This window comes from Hylobates moloch, unplaced genomic scaffold, assembly GCF_009828535.3.
Source record: "Hylobates moloch isolate HMO894 unplaced genomic scaffold, HMol_V3 SCAFFOLD_18, whole genome shotgun sequence".
NCBI lineage: Eukaryota > Metazoa > Chordata > Mammalia > Primates > Hylobatidae > Hylobates > Hylobates moloch.
Genome location: NW_026652293.1, coordinates 64,055,550 through 64,070,924, shown reverse-complemented (window position 1 = coordinate 64,070,924; position 15,375 = coordinate 64,055,550).

Genomic DNA, 15,375 nt, shown 5'->3' with positions numbered 1-15,375 from the left:
TGTAACACTTACACATGGCCTGAGGTCGTCCCTTACTCATGTAACTAAAATTCAACAGCATTCATCTCAAAAGGAAAAGAGTGCTAGATGAAAACAGTATTGCCTTGTATGACTTTAGCTTAGAAGTCTTAAACATGTGTTGGGCTGGATTTGGCTCCCAAGTAATTGTTTAAACTTTACCTTCTCTTTATTACCTCTACCCTTATTGGGAATTTTTTATATTTTTCAGTTTTATAGGATACCTTATACTTTTAACATCTGTACAAATTGTTGTCTTTTCAAAATCTTATCCCATTTCTTTACATAATATTTGTACTTGGTTTCAGCATGACAAGCAGATATTTCACCATGTTTTGGCTGACTTCTTCAAGCTCATGGATCTTTAATCCAGTCTCTTCTTCAGAGATATTTGTATTTTTGTTTGTTGGTTTCTTTAAGTATTTATTCTTAATATTCCATTTTTTAAAAATTTGTCCTCCAGGATTTTAACTAAACTCCCAGACTTTGAAATATTCTGGAGTCCAAAATTTTCTTAATTGCATTTCTGGGATGTATGTCTTTAAAGAACGGAAATTCTTGTCCAGGGTTATTTCCTAAATTATTGGCTAGACTTTCTGGATCAAATTTAACTTTGGCCATATGGCATGTAGCATGACTTTAATCAGGAAGAATATTGAGGACGAATATGCTTCTTGAACTGTCTTGTAGTCCATTTATCAACACAAGATCTCTTTATTGTAAGGAATGATTTCGTGGAATTACTTTTAATCCCTGTAGAGGAAGAGTGTTCAGGTTATATTTAAGTTTCTCCAAGTTTGTTAATTTTCTCTATCTGTGAATTTCTTCCAGTCTCCATAACATGCTCAGTAGAATTCTATGGTAGGCTGAAGTTTTGTTTTGTTTTGTTTTCAATGGAGTACTCATTTTGTACTCTATTAAAACCCTTTGATTTAATTAATCTCTCCCTCTCTCACTTTCTCTCTTTCTTCCAGGTAGAAAAAAAATAACAGGAATCCAGACAGAACAAAGAATGAAACTATGGACACAGGCATGAGAGAAATGCACTTATTTGTGGCAGTACTGATGCAGACATAATGGGAGAGGTGGTAAGAGCTGAGACTGGAAAAGCAGAGTGGAGCCAGTGTGCAGAGGATCCAATATGGCACCCTAAGGAGTCTGACTTCATCCTGCAGTGGTGAATGGGAAATCACCTAAGTTTATTATTATTCGTAAGCACAGGGGCAGTATACAATTTTTGCGTTGAGAAAGGAGAATTCTGAAATGGTAGTTTTGAGTGGTGGATTTAAAGTGGGAGATAGATTTGAGCCTTTAACATTGCAGTTTAAAAACAAACAGAAAGAATTTTAAAAAGCAAGTGGGAGATAGATATTGAAAGCAGGAAGACCACTCAGGAGATAGCCACAATAGTCTAGAGAGAGATGGGGAAGGTCAGTTGTATGTCAGACCAAGCAGCATGTTTGAAACACTGAAGAAAAAAGCTCCAGTGATCCACGTATGAGTGGCCTGACCTACAGAATATCGAGGAGAAGGAGAGGAAGGCATTAGAAAGAACTAGACATGGGTTGAACTCTTGGTAGCCAGACTAGTGCCTGACTATTCTTCAAGACTCTCTCCTGAATAGATTTGACCTTTTGGACCTGGTAGGAAGGAGCCCCTTTGATCACTTGTTACCAGCCACTGCTACCTCCTGGAGCTCCCTTTAATCTGGAGACCCCTTTGATCACTTGTTACCAGCCATTGCTACCACCCTGCACCATTGCAAAGTGGATTGTATATGACTCTTCTCAAAGCCCCCTAGAACTATGTGCACACATCATTGTAGCACTCCTTATATGACATGTACTGTGATCACTTGTTAGCCTCACATGATCTGGCCCTTGCCTACTTCTTTGATACCTTTTTTTTTTTAGGACTAGAAGGAATTTTATTAATTTTTTTTGCACACAAAACAATAAACATTTTCTAAAAATACATACAAACAAAATGCATATCAAAATTAGGAAGGCTGCACATGGGAAGACGGGGAGTAGAAATGGGGGGTGGGAATTAAAGAAAATAAGTGAGAGAGGAACTTTGTATAGATCAATGATACTAACTCAATCCTCTGTTTGACAAAGAAGAAGGAGAAGGAAGAGGAAGAAAAAGAAAGTGGGATAAAGGATCAGAAAGGGAGGAAAATAGAAAAAATTAGAGTATGACTCCAGGGTAGACCTGTTTTGTTGTTGCTGGGTTGGTTGGTTGGTTTGTCTGTTGTATTTTTCATATGTTTCGCCATGTTGGCCAGGCAGGTCTCGAACTCCTAGCTTCAAGTGATCAACCTGCCTCGGCCTCCCAGAGTGCTGGGACTACAGGCGTGAGCCACCACGTCCAGCCCCCACATTGCGTCTGGCCTCCGTGGTAGACTTCCCAGACGGCGTGGCTGGGCAGAGGCGCTCCCCACATCCCAGACGGGGTGGCCGGGCAGAGGCGCTCCTCACTTCTTCCCAGATGGGGCGGCCTGGCAGAGGCGCTTCTCACTTCTTCCCAGATGGGGCGGCCGGGCAGAGGCGCTCCTCACTTCTCAGATGGGGCGGCCGGGCAGAGGCGCTCCTCACATCCCAGAAGGGGTGGCCGGGCAGAGACACTCCTCACTTCTTCCCAGACGGGGCGGCCGGGCAGAGGTGCTCCTCACTTCCCAGACAGAGCGGCCGGGCAGAGGCACTCATCATTTCCCAGACGGGCGGCCGGGCAGCGGCGCTCCTCACTTCCCAGACGATGGGCGGGCGGCCGGGCAGAGACGCTCCTCACTTCCTAGACAGGGTGGCGGCTGGGCAGCACGCTCCTCAGCTCCCAGATGGGGCGGCCAGGCAGAGGCGCTCCTCACATCCCAGACGATGGGCGGCCAGGCAGAGACGCTCCCCACCTCCCCGATGGAGCCGCGGCCGGGCAGAGGCTGCAATCCCAGCACCCTGGGAGGCCAAGGCAGGCGGCTGGGAGGCGGAGGCTGCAGCGAGCCAAGACCACGCCACCGCACTCCAGCCCGGGCAACACCGAGCACCCAGTGAGCGAGACTCCGTCTGCAGTCCCAGCACCTCGGGAGGCCGAGGCGGGCAGACCACTCGAGGTCAGGAGCTGGAGACCAGCCTGGCCAACATGGCGAAACCGCGCCTCCAGCCAAAGGACAAAAACTAGGTAGGGGTGGTGGCGCGCGCGCGCCCGCAATCTCATGCAGCCCGCAGGCCGAGGCAGGAGAATCACGGGAGCCAGAGGGAGGCAGGGAGTCTGCAGCGTGCCGAGTATACTCCAGCCTGGGCAAGAGGGAAGAAAGGAAGGAAGGAAGGAGGGAAGGAGGGAGGGGGAGGGAGGGAGGAAGGTAGGAAGGAGATACCATTTTTTTTTTCCCTTTCCTGCATATTGTGTAATTTTCCAATCTGTCACTTTAATAAGAAATCTATATGTTTTATGTGGTGTGATGAGTTCAAGGATTATTAGAGCTGAAAGGAATTGTGGGTTTTCAACTATCAACATATATACTGAAGTCTCAGGTGATCATCAGCATTTTCAACAATAAGGCATTTTAAAACTAAGGCATGTACATTCTTAACGACATAATGCTATTGTGCCTTTAAAAGACTACAATATAGTGTAAATATAACTTTTTTTTTTTTTTTGTGACGGAGTCTCACGCTGTCGCCCAGGCTGGAATGCAGTGGCACCATCTCGGATCACTGCAAGCTCCGCCTCCCGGGTTCACACCGTTCTCCTGCCTCAGCTTCCTGAGTTGCTGGGACTACAGGTGCCTGCCACCACGCCTGGCTAAGTTTTTGTATTTTTAGTAGAGATGGGGTTTCACCGTAGCCAGGATGGTCTCGATCTCCTGACCTTGTGATCCGCCCGCCTCGGCCTCCCAAAGTGCTGGGATTACAGGCGTGAGCCACCGTGCTCGGCCAAATATAACTTTTATATGCACTGGAAAATGAAAAAAATTGTGTGACTTGCTATATTGTGATATTCACTTTATTGTAGTGGTATGGAACTGAATCTGCAATATCTCTGAGGTATGCCTATATAAATATACTCACACTATATAAAAATATTTATGTAAAAAAATATATATATAGAAACACACACATACATATCACCCACCTTGGGAATGTACACAGCTCCATGGTAGGCAAAATGCAAGCATCTCTGCTTTGTGTTAGATATAGCTACAAAAGAAATGGCTGCGGATTAAACATGACATGGTGTACTGAGGCTCTTTAACAAATGACTTGTGATTAATTGTAAGGGAAATCTCAGTCACCAACCACAACCACAACCACAGTTCCTTTGTAGCACAAATTGCGGCTACCCTCAAGAGATGACTTGCACTTTAACTCCCTTCCCCTGCCTCTTCTGTTATCCTAACACTCCAAGGAAATTCACAAGTCACTGTTGGATATTCTTTTTATGAGGACTCCCTATCAGCAGACAAACACTTTTTTTCTCCCATCTTCCAAGCAATCCCTGGCTCCACTCCACTACCCGTTCAGTTACTGTCCTATTTCTGTCCTCTTCAGTAAAAATCCTATACTCATTGTCTCCAATTCTCTCCTCTCAGTCTCTCTCTTTTTTAAAAGTTTATTTTATTAATTGACAGAATCTAATTTTATCTATTTGTGGGGTACAATATAACATTTTGATAAGTGTATTTATTGTGGAATGATCAAATCGGGCAAATTTGCATATCCATCACCTCAAATATTTATCCTTTTTTTGTGGTGAGAACATTTAAGATCCTCTCTTGTAGCTGTTTTAAAATGTACAGTACATTATTATTAACTGTAGTCATGCTGTGCGGAACACCACAATGTATTCCTCCTATCTAAATGGATTACTTTATACTGATTTGACCAATGTTTCCCCTTTCCCCATCCATTTCCCCCTGCCCCATTCTCTGCAGCTTCTGGTAGCCACCATTCTACTCTGTACTTCCATGAGTTTAGCTTTTTTAGATTCCACATATAAGTGAGACCATAAGGTATTTGTCTCTCTGTGTCTGGATTATTTTATGTAACATAATATGCTTTTGGTTTATCCATGCTGTCTCAAACAACAGAATTTCCTGTTTTTTTTTTTTTATGGTTGAATAGGATTCCATTGTGTATATATACCACATTTAAAAAATGTATTCATCCACTGATGGACACTTAGGTTATTTCCGTATCTTAGTGACTGTGAATATAGCTATATAATGCTCATATATAGCTCATATATAGATCATGTTAAAGAGTGCAGGCATCTCTTTAACATACTGATTTAAGTTCCTCTGGGTGTATATGCAGTAGCGAGACTGCTGGATCATATAGTAGTTCTGTTTTGAGATTTTTCGAGGAAGTTTCATACTGTTTTCCAAAATGGCTGTCCTGATTTACATTCCCACCAACAGTGTACAAAGATTCCCTTTTCTCCACATCCTTGCCAACACTTGTTATCTTTCATCATTTTTATTTTATTTTATTTTATGTAGAAAAGGGTTCTCGTTATGTTGCCCAGACTGATCTTGAACTCCTGGGCTCAAGAGATCCTCCCATCTCAGCCTCCCAAAGTGCTGGGATTACAGGAATGAGCCACTGTACCTGGCCTCACTCTGGCTTTAATTTGCATTTCTCCAATGATAAGAGGAGCATTTTTTGATATATCTATTGGCCATAGGTGTGTCTTCTGTTGAGGAATGTATATTCAACTATTTGCCCATGTGTTAATTGCATTATTTGTTTTTCGTTACTGAGTAGCTTATGTTTCTTGTATATTTTGCATATTAGACCTTTATCTGATGTATTATTTGAAAATATTTTCTCCCAATCTGTGAATTCTCTCTTTACTCTCAATTGTTTTCTTTGCTGTGCAGAGACTTTTTAGTTGTAAGCAATCCCACTTGTCTATTTTGTTGCCTGTGTTTGTAGGGTCATATGCAAGATCCCACTGTCCAGACCAATGTCATCAAGCGTTTCCTCTATGTTTTCTTCTAGTAGTTTTATAGTTTCAGGTCTTATATTTTCTAAGTCTTTTGTTTTGTTTTGTTTTGAGACAGAGTCTTACTCTGTCACCCAGGCTGGAGTGCAGTGGCACCATCTCAGCTTACTGAAACCTCTGCCTCCTGAGTTTAAGCAATTCTCCTGCCTCAGCCTCTTGAGTAGCTGGGACTACAGGCATGTGCCACCATGCCCGGCTAATTTTTGTATTTTTAATAGAGATGAGATTTCACCATGTTGGCCTGACTGATCTCAAACTCCTGACCTCAAGTGATCCTCCTGCCTCAGCTCCTGCCTCAGCCTCTCCGAGTAGCTGGGACTACAGGCACCCGCCACCACGCCTGGCTAATTTTTTTTTTTTTGTATTTTTAGTAGAGATGGGGTTTCACCGTGGTCTCCATCTCCTGACCTCGTGATCCACCCGCCTCGGCCTCCCAAAATGCTGGGATTACAAGCGTGAGCCACTGCACCCAGCCAGTGTGGGTTTATTTCTAAGCTCCGTATTCTATTCCATCAGTCAATGTGCTTGGCTTTTTTGTTTGTTGGTTTGTTTTGGTTTTTTGAGGTGGAGTTTCACTCTGTCACCCAAGGTGGAGTGCAGTGGCGTGATCTTGGCTCACAGCAGCCTCCACCTCCTGGCTTCAGGCAGTTCTCCTGCCTCAGCCTTAGCCGGATTACAGGCAAGCACCACCACACCCAGCTAATGTATATGTATATATTTTTAGTAGAGACGGGGCTTCACCATGTTGGCCAGGCTGGTCTCAAACTCCTGACCTCAAGTGATCTGCCTGCCTTGGCCTCACGAAGTGCTGGGGTTGTAGGCATGAGCCACCACACCTGACAGATGTGTCTGTTTTCATACCAGTACCATGCTGTCTTGATTACTATAGCTTTGTAATATATGTTGAAATCCAGTAGTGTGATGCCTTCAGCTTTGTTCTTTTTGGTCAAGATTGCTTTGGCTATTCAGAGTCTTTTGTGAGTCCATATGCATTTTAGGAATATTTTTTCTATTTCTGTGAAGAATGACATTGGAATTTTGACAGAGATTGCATTGAATCTGTAGATGACTTTGGGTAGCATGGACATTTTCACAAAATTAATTCTTCCAGTTCGTGAACATAGAATATCTTTTCATTTATTTGTGTCTACTTCAATTTCTTTCATCAATGTTTTGTAGTTTTCGGTACACAGATCTTTCACTTTCTTGGTTCAGTTTACTCTTGTTTTTGTTGTTGTTGTTGTTGTTGTTGTTGTTGTTATTGTTTTTTGAGACACAGTCTCGCTCTGTCACTGGGCTGGAGTGCAGTGGTGTGATCTTGGCTCACTGCAACCTCTGCCTCTCCGGTTCAAGCAATTCTCCTGCCTCAGCCTCCCCAGTAGCTAGGACTACAGGCGTGCGACACCACGCCCAGCTAATTTTTGTATTTTTAGTAGAGACGGGGTTTCACCATGTTGGCCAGGATGGTCTTGATCTCCTCACCTCATGATCCGCCCACCTTGGCCTTGCAAAGTGCTGGGATTATAGGCGGGAGCCACCGTGCCCAGCCCAGTTTACTCTTAAGTATTTAATTTTAATGGTTTTTTGGTTTTGTTTTGTTTTTTGTTTTTTGTTTTTTTGTTTGTTTTTTGAGACAGAGTCTCACTCCATCACCCAGGCTGGAGTGTAGTGACTCGATCTTGGCTCACTGTAACCTCTGCCTCCTGGGTTCAAGCAATTCTCATGTCTCAGCCTCCTGAGTAGCTGGTACTATAGACACATGCCACCAGGCCCAGCTAATTTTTGTATTTTTAGTAGAGATTAGAGATTTGCCATGTTCACCAGGCTGGTCTCAAACTCCTGACCTCAAGTGATCTGCCTACTTCAGTCTCCTGAAGTGCTGGGATTACATGCATAAGCCACCATGCCTGGCCTTATGTTAATTTTTGATGCTCTTGTAAATGGGAATGTTTTCTTAGTTTCTTTTTCAGTTTGTTGTTAGTACATAGAAACACTGTTGCTTTTTGTAAGTTGATTTTGAATCTTGTAAACTTATTACATTTGTTTATCAGTCTCAGTTTTTTTGTGGAGTCTAGGATTTTCTATATACAGGATTGTTGTTGCAGCAAACAGACATAATTCTGCTTCCTTCATTCCTATTTTGATCTCTTTTATTTTTCTTGCCTAGTTGCTCTGGCTAGGACTTCCAACAATACGTTGAACAGAAGTGGTGAGAGTGAGCATGCTTTTCTGGTTCCTGATATTAGAGGAGAGACTTACAGTTTTTCACCACTGAGTATTATGTTAGCTGCGGGCTTGTCATATGTGGCTTGTTATATATGGCCTCTATTTTATTGAGGGCCATTTCTTCTGTACCTAATTTGTTGAGAGTTTTTAATCACGAAAGGATGTTGAATTTTGTCAGATGCTTTTTCTTTTCTTTTCTTTTTTTCTTTTTTTTGAGTCAGAGTCTCAATCTGTCAACCAGGTTGGAGTGCATTGGCATGATCACAGCTCACTACAGCCTTGACCTCCCAGGGTCAAGCAGTCCTCCCACCACAGCCTCTCAAATGGGACTACAGGCATGTGCCACTATGCCCTGCTAATTTTCTTATTTTTTGTACAGACAGGGTCTCACCATGTTGCTTAGGCTGGTCTAGAACACCTGGGCTCGAGTGATCCTGCCACCTTGGTCTTCCAATGTTTTAGGATTACAGGTATGAGCCACCATGCTTGACCAGATGCTTTTTCTGCATCTGTTGAGATTGTCATATGGTTTTTGTCCTTCATTCTGTTAATATGGTGAATCACTTTTATTGATTTGCATTTGTTGAACCAAACCTGAATGCCAGGGATAAATCCCCCTTGATCATTGTGAATGATCCTTTCAATGTACTGGGGAATATGGTTGGCTATTATGTTATTGATAATTTTTCTATCTATGTTTATCATTGATATTGGCCTGTAGTTTTATTTTCTCATAGTCTCTTTGTCTGGCTTTGGCATTAGGTTAAAGCTGGCCTCAAAAAATGAATTTGGAAGTATTCCTTACTCTTCAGCTCTCTGGAAGAATTTGAGAAGAATTGCTATTCTTCTTTAAATGCCTGATAGAATTCAGCCTTGAGGCTATCCCATGATGGGTTTTTCTTTAATGAGAGACTTTTAATTACTAATTCAATCTCCTTACTCATTGGTTTGTTCAGATTTCCAATTTCTTTTTTTTTTTCGAGATGGAGTCTCACTCTATCATTCAGGCTGGAATACAGTGGTGTGATCTTGGCTCACTGCAACCTCCGCCTCTTGGGTTCAAGCGATTCTCCTGCTGCAGCCTTTTGAGTAGCTAGGACTAGAGGTGCATGCCACCATGCCTAGCTAATTTTTGTATTTTTAGTAGAGACAGGGTTTCACCATGTTGGCCAGGCTGGTCTCGAACTCCTGACCTCAAGTAATCTGCCCACCTCGACTTCCCAAAGTTCTGGGATTACAGGTGTGAGCCACAGTACCTGGCCCAGATTTCCAATTTCTTTATGATTCGATCTGGGTAGGTTTTATGTTTCCAGGAGTTTATACATTTCTTTTAGACTGTCCATTTTGTTGGCATATGTAGTTGTTCATAGTAGTCTCTTATGAACCTTTATATTCCTATGTTAACAGTTCTAATGCCTCCTCTTTTATTTTCAATTTTGTTTATTTGAATCATTCTTTTTTCTTAGTTAATCTAGCTAAGGATTTGTCAATTTTATTAGGATTTCAAAAAGCGAGCCCTTAGTTTTGTTGATTTTTTTCTATTGTTTTCTCAGTCTATATTTCATTTATTTCTGCTCTGATCTTTGTTATTTCCCTCCTTCTGCTAACTTTTGGCTTTGTTAGTTATTTTTCTAATTCCTGGAAGTATAATATTAGGTTGTTTACTTGCTATCTTTATTCTTTTTCTATATATGCATTTATTGCTATAAACATCCCTCTTAGAACTGCTTTTACCATACCCCGTAAGTTTTGGTATGTTGTATTTCCATTTTCATTTGTCTCGTGATTTTTTTTTTACTTCCTAATAGTCATTCAAGAGCATATTGTTTAATTTTCATATACTTGTTCATTTTTTCTGATTCCTCCTATTACTGATTTCTAGTTTCATATCATTACAGTCAGAAAAGATACTTGGTATAATTTAGATGTTCTTAAATGTGTTTAGATTTGTTTTGTGACCTAACATATGATCTACCCCAGAAAATGTTCTGTGTGCACTTGAAAAAAACTGTTTTCTCTGTTGCTGTTGTGTGGAATATTCTGTATATGCCTGTCAGGTCCATTTGGTCTAAAGTGTAGTTGAAGGCCAATGTTTCCTTATTGATTGTCTGTCTGGGTGATCTGTCCACTATTGAAAGTGAGATATTAAAATCCCCTACTATGTTTGTTTTGCAGTCTATATCTCCCTTTGTTTCTCTTAATGTTTGCTTTATATATTTAGGTGTTCTGATGTTAGGTGCATATATATATTTATAATTTTTATATCCTCTTGATGAATTGACCCCTTTATCACTATATCATATCCTTCTTTGTCTCCTTTTTTTTTTTTTTTTTTGAGATGGAGTCTCGCTCTGTTGCCAGGCTGCAGTGCAGTGGCATGATCTTGGCTCACTGCAACCTCCACCTCTCAGGTTCAAGCGATTCTCCTGCCTCAGCCACCTGAGTAGCTGGGACTACAGGTGCATGCCACCACACCTAGCTAATTTTTGTATTTTTAGTACAGACAGGGTTTTACCATGTTGGCCAGGATGGTCTCAATCTCTTGACCTCGTGGTCCACCTGCCTTGGCCTCCCAAAGTGCTGGGATTATAGGCGTGAGCCACTGTGCCTGGCCCTTCTTTGTCTCTTTTTACCATTTTTGGCCTAAAATGTATTTAGACTGAAATATAGCTACCTTTGCTCTCTTTTTGTTTTCATTTTCACGGAATATCTTTTTTTTTTTAATCCTTCACATGCGGTTTATGGGTATCCTTTAAGGTAAAATGAGTCTCTTGTAGGCAGCATGTAGTTGAGCCTTTTTTTCCATTGAGCCACTCTATGACTTTTGATTAGAGAATTAATCCATTTATATTTAAAGTAATTATTGATAGGTAAGTACTTACTATTGCCATTTAAAAAATTGTTTTCTGGTTGTTTTTGTAGAGTTTTTGTTCCTTTCTTCCTCTATTACTTTCTTCCTTTGTGGTTTGATGACTTTCTGTAATGAAATGCTTTAGATCTTTTGTTTTTATATTTTGTGTATCTGTTATAGACTTTTGCTTTGCCATTATTTTGAGGCTTGCATAAAGCATTTATACTTATAACTGTCTATTTTAAGCTGATGACAACACTTTTTAAAATTTCAATAGTTTTTGGGGAACAGATGGTGTTTGATTACATAGATAAGTTCTTCAGCTGTGATTTCTGAGATTTTGGTGCACCCATCACCCGAGCAGTGTACACTGCACCCTGTGTGTAGTCTTTCATGCCTCACGCTGCTCCCACCCTTCCCCCCAAGTCCCCAGAGCTTATTATATTGTTCTTATGGCTTTGTGTCCTCATAGCTTAGCTCCCACTTACAAGTGAGAACATACAATATTTGGTTTTTCATTCCTGAGTTATTTCACTTAGAATCATGGTCTCCAACTCCATCCAGATTGCTGCAAATGCCATTATTTTATTCTTTTTATGATTGAGTACTATTCTATAGTGTATATATGTACCATATATATGGGGGAATGTTCTGGCTAGGACTTCCAGTACTATGTTGAATAGAAGTGGCAAAAGTGGACATCCTTGTCTTGTTCCAGTTCTCAAGGGGAATGCTTTATGCTTTCAACTTTATACACACACACACACACACACACACACACACACACACACACACACACTACATTTTCTTTATCCACTTGTTGATTGATGGGCACTTAGGCTGGTTCCATATTTTTGCAGCTGTGAATTGTGCTGCTATAAACATGCATATGCAAGTGTCTTTTTCATATAATGACTCCTTTTCCTCTGGGTAGATACCCAGTAGTGAGATTGCTGGATCAAATGGTAGTTCTACTTTTCGTTCTTTAAGAAATCTTCATACTGTTTTCCACAGTGATTGTGCTAGTTTAAATTCCCACCAGCAGTGTAAAAGTGTTCCCTTTTTACCGCATCTACACCAACATCTATTATTTTTTGATATTTTAATTATGACCATTCTTGCAGAGTAAGGTGGTATTGCATTGTGGTTTTGATTTGCATTTCCATTATAATTAGTGATGTTGAGCACTTTTTCTTTTCTTTTTTTTTTTTTTGAGATGGAGTCTTGCTCTGTCGCCCAGGCTGGAGTGCAGTGGCGCAATCTCGGCTCAGTGCAAGCTCCGCCTCCCGGGTTCATGCCATTCTCCTGCCTCAGCCTCTCCGAGTAGCTGGGACTACAGGCGCCCACCACCACGCCTGGCTAATTTTTTTTGTATTTTTAGTAGAGACGCGGTTTCACTGTGGTCTCAATCTCTTGATCTCGTGATCCGCCCGCCTCGGGCTCCCAAAGTGCTGGGATTACAAGCGTGAGCCACCGCGCCCGGCCGATGTTGAGCATTTTTTCATATGTTTGTTGACCATTTGTATATCTTCTTTTGAGAATTGTCTATTCTTGTCTGTAGCCCACTTCTTTATTGGATTGTTTTGTTTTGTTCTTGCTGATTTGTTTGAGCTCCTTGCAGATTCTGGATATTAGTTCTTTGTCAGATGTATAGATTGTGAAGATTTCCTCCCACTCTGTGGGTTGTCTGTTTAATCTGCTGATTATTTCTTTTGCTGTACAGAAGCTTTTTAGTTTAATTAAGCCCCATCTATTTATCTTTGTTGCATTTGCTTTTGGGTTCTTGGTCATGAACTCTTTGCCTAAGCCAACGTCTAGAAGAGTTTTTCCAATATCTTCTAGATTTTTTTATGGTTTCAGGCCATAAAAGATTTAAGTCTTTGATCCATCTTGAGTTGATTTTTGTATAAGGTAAGAGAAGAGGATCCAGTTTCATTTTCTACATAGGGCTTGCCAATTATCCCAGCACCATTTGTTGAATAGGGTGTCCTTTCTTTTGGTTTGCTTTGTCAAAGAACAGTTGGCTGTAAGTATTCGGCTTTATTTCTGGTTTCTCTATTCTGTTCCAATTGTCTATGTGCCTGTTTTTATACCAGTACCATGCTGTTTTGGTAACTATAGGCTTGTAGTATAGTTTGAAGTTGGGTAGTGTGATGCCTCCAGATTTTTTCTTTTTGCTTAGTCTTGCTTTGGCTATGCAGGCTCTTTTTTTGTTCCATATAAATTTTAGGATTTTTTTTCTAGTTTTGTGAAGAATGGTAATTGTATTTTGATGGGAATTGCAATGAATCTGTAGATTGCTTTTGGCAGTATGGTCATTTTCACAGTATTAATTCTACCCATCTATGAGTATGAAATGTGTTTCCATTTGTTTGCATTGTCTGTGATTTCTTTCAGCGGAGTTTTGTAGTTTTCTTTGTAGAGATCTTTCACCTCCTTGGTTAGGTATATTCCTAAGTATTTTAATTGTTTTGCAACTGTTGTAAAAGGAGTTGAGTTTTTTATTTGATTCTCCACTTGGTCACTGTTGGTGTATAGCAGTGCTACTGATTTGTGTGCATTGATTTTGTATCCTGAAACTACTGAATTTATTTATCAGATCTAGGAGATTTTTTGGATGAGTCTTTAGGGTTTGCTAGGTATACAATGATAACATCACCAAACAGCAACCGTTTGACTTACTTTTTACTGATTTGGATGCTCTTTCTCTCTTTTGTCTGACTGCTCTGGCTAGGACTTCCAGTACTATGTTGAATAGAAGTGGCAAAAGTGGGCATCCTTGTCTTGTTCCGGTTCTCAGGGGGAATGCTTTCAACTTTTTCCTATTCACTATAATGTTGGCTGTGGGTTTGTCATAGATGGTTTTTATTACCTTAAGGTACATTTCTTCTATGCTGATTTTGCTGAGGGTTTTAATCATAAAAGGATGCTGGATTTTGTCAAATGCCTTTTATGCATCTATTGACATGATCATGTGATTTTTGTTTTTAATTCTCTTTATGTAGTGTATCACATTTATTGACTTGTGTATGTTAAACCAACCCTGCATCCCTGGTATCAAACCTACTTGATCATGGTGGATTATGTTTTTGATATGCTGTTGGACTTGGTTAGCCAGTATTTTGTTGAGGATTTTTGTATCCATGTTCATCAGGGATATTGGTGTGGAGTTTTCTTTTTTGTTTATGTCCTTTCCTGATTTTAGTATTAGGGTGATACTGGCTTCATAGAATGAGTTAGGGAGAATTCCCTCTTTCTCTATTTTTTGGAATAGTTTCAGTAAGATTGGTCCCGATTCTTCTTTGAATGCCTGATGGAATTCAGCTATAAATATGCCTGGTCTTAGACTTTATTTTGTTGGGAATTATTTTTTTATTACTGTTTCAATCTCACTACTTGTTATTGGTCTGTTCAGAGTTTCTATTTTTTCCCGGTTTAATCTAGGAGGGTTGTGTATTTCCAGGAATTTATCTATCTCCTCTACATTTTCTAGTGTATGTGCATAAAGGTGTACATTGTAGCCCTGAATGATCTTTTTTATTTCTGTGGTATCAGTTATAATATCTCCCATTTTATTTCTAATTAAGCTTATCTAGATATTGTCTCTTTTCCTGGTTAATCTAGCTAATTGTCTATTGATTTTGTTTATCATTTCAAACCACCTTTTTGTTTCATGTATCTTTTGTATTGTTTTTCTGTTTTCGCTTCATTTAGTTTTGCTCTGATCTTTGTTATTTCTTTTCTTCTGCTGGATTTGGGTTTGATTTGTTCTTGTTTCTCTAGTTCCTTGAGGTTTGACCTGAGATTGTCTGTTTGTGCTCTTTAAGACTTTTTGATCTAGGTATTTAATACTATGAACCTTCCTCTTAGCACCACTTCTGCTGTGTCCCTGAAGTTTTGATAGGTTGTGTCACTATTATCATTTAGTTCACAGAATTTTTAAATTTTCATCTTGATTTCATTGTTGACCCAAAGATCATTCAGGAGCAAATTATTTAATGTCCATATATTTGCATAGTTCTGTGGTTCCCTTTTGGAGTTAATTTCCAATTTTATGTCACTGTGGTCTGAGAGAGCACTTGATGTAATTTTGATATTCTTGAATTTACTGAGACTTGTTTCAAGGCCTAGTATATCATCTGTCTTGCAGAAGGTTACATATGCTGATGAGAAGAATGTATGTTCTGCAATTGTTAGGTAGAATGTTCTGTAAATATCTGTTAGGACCATTTGTTCTAAGGTATGATTTAAGTCCATTGTTTCTTTGTTGACTTTCTGTC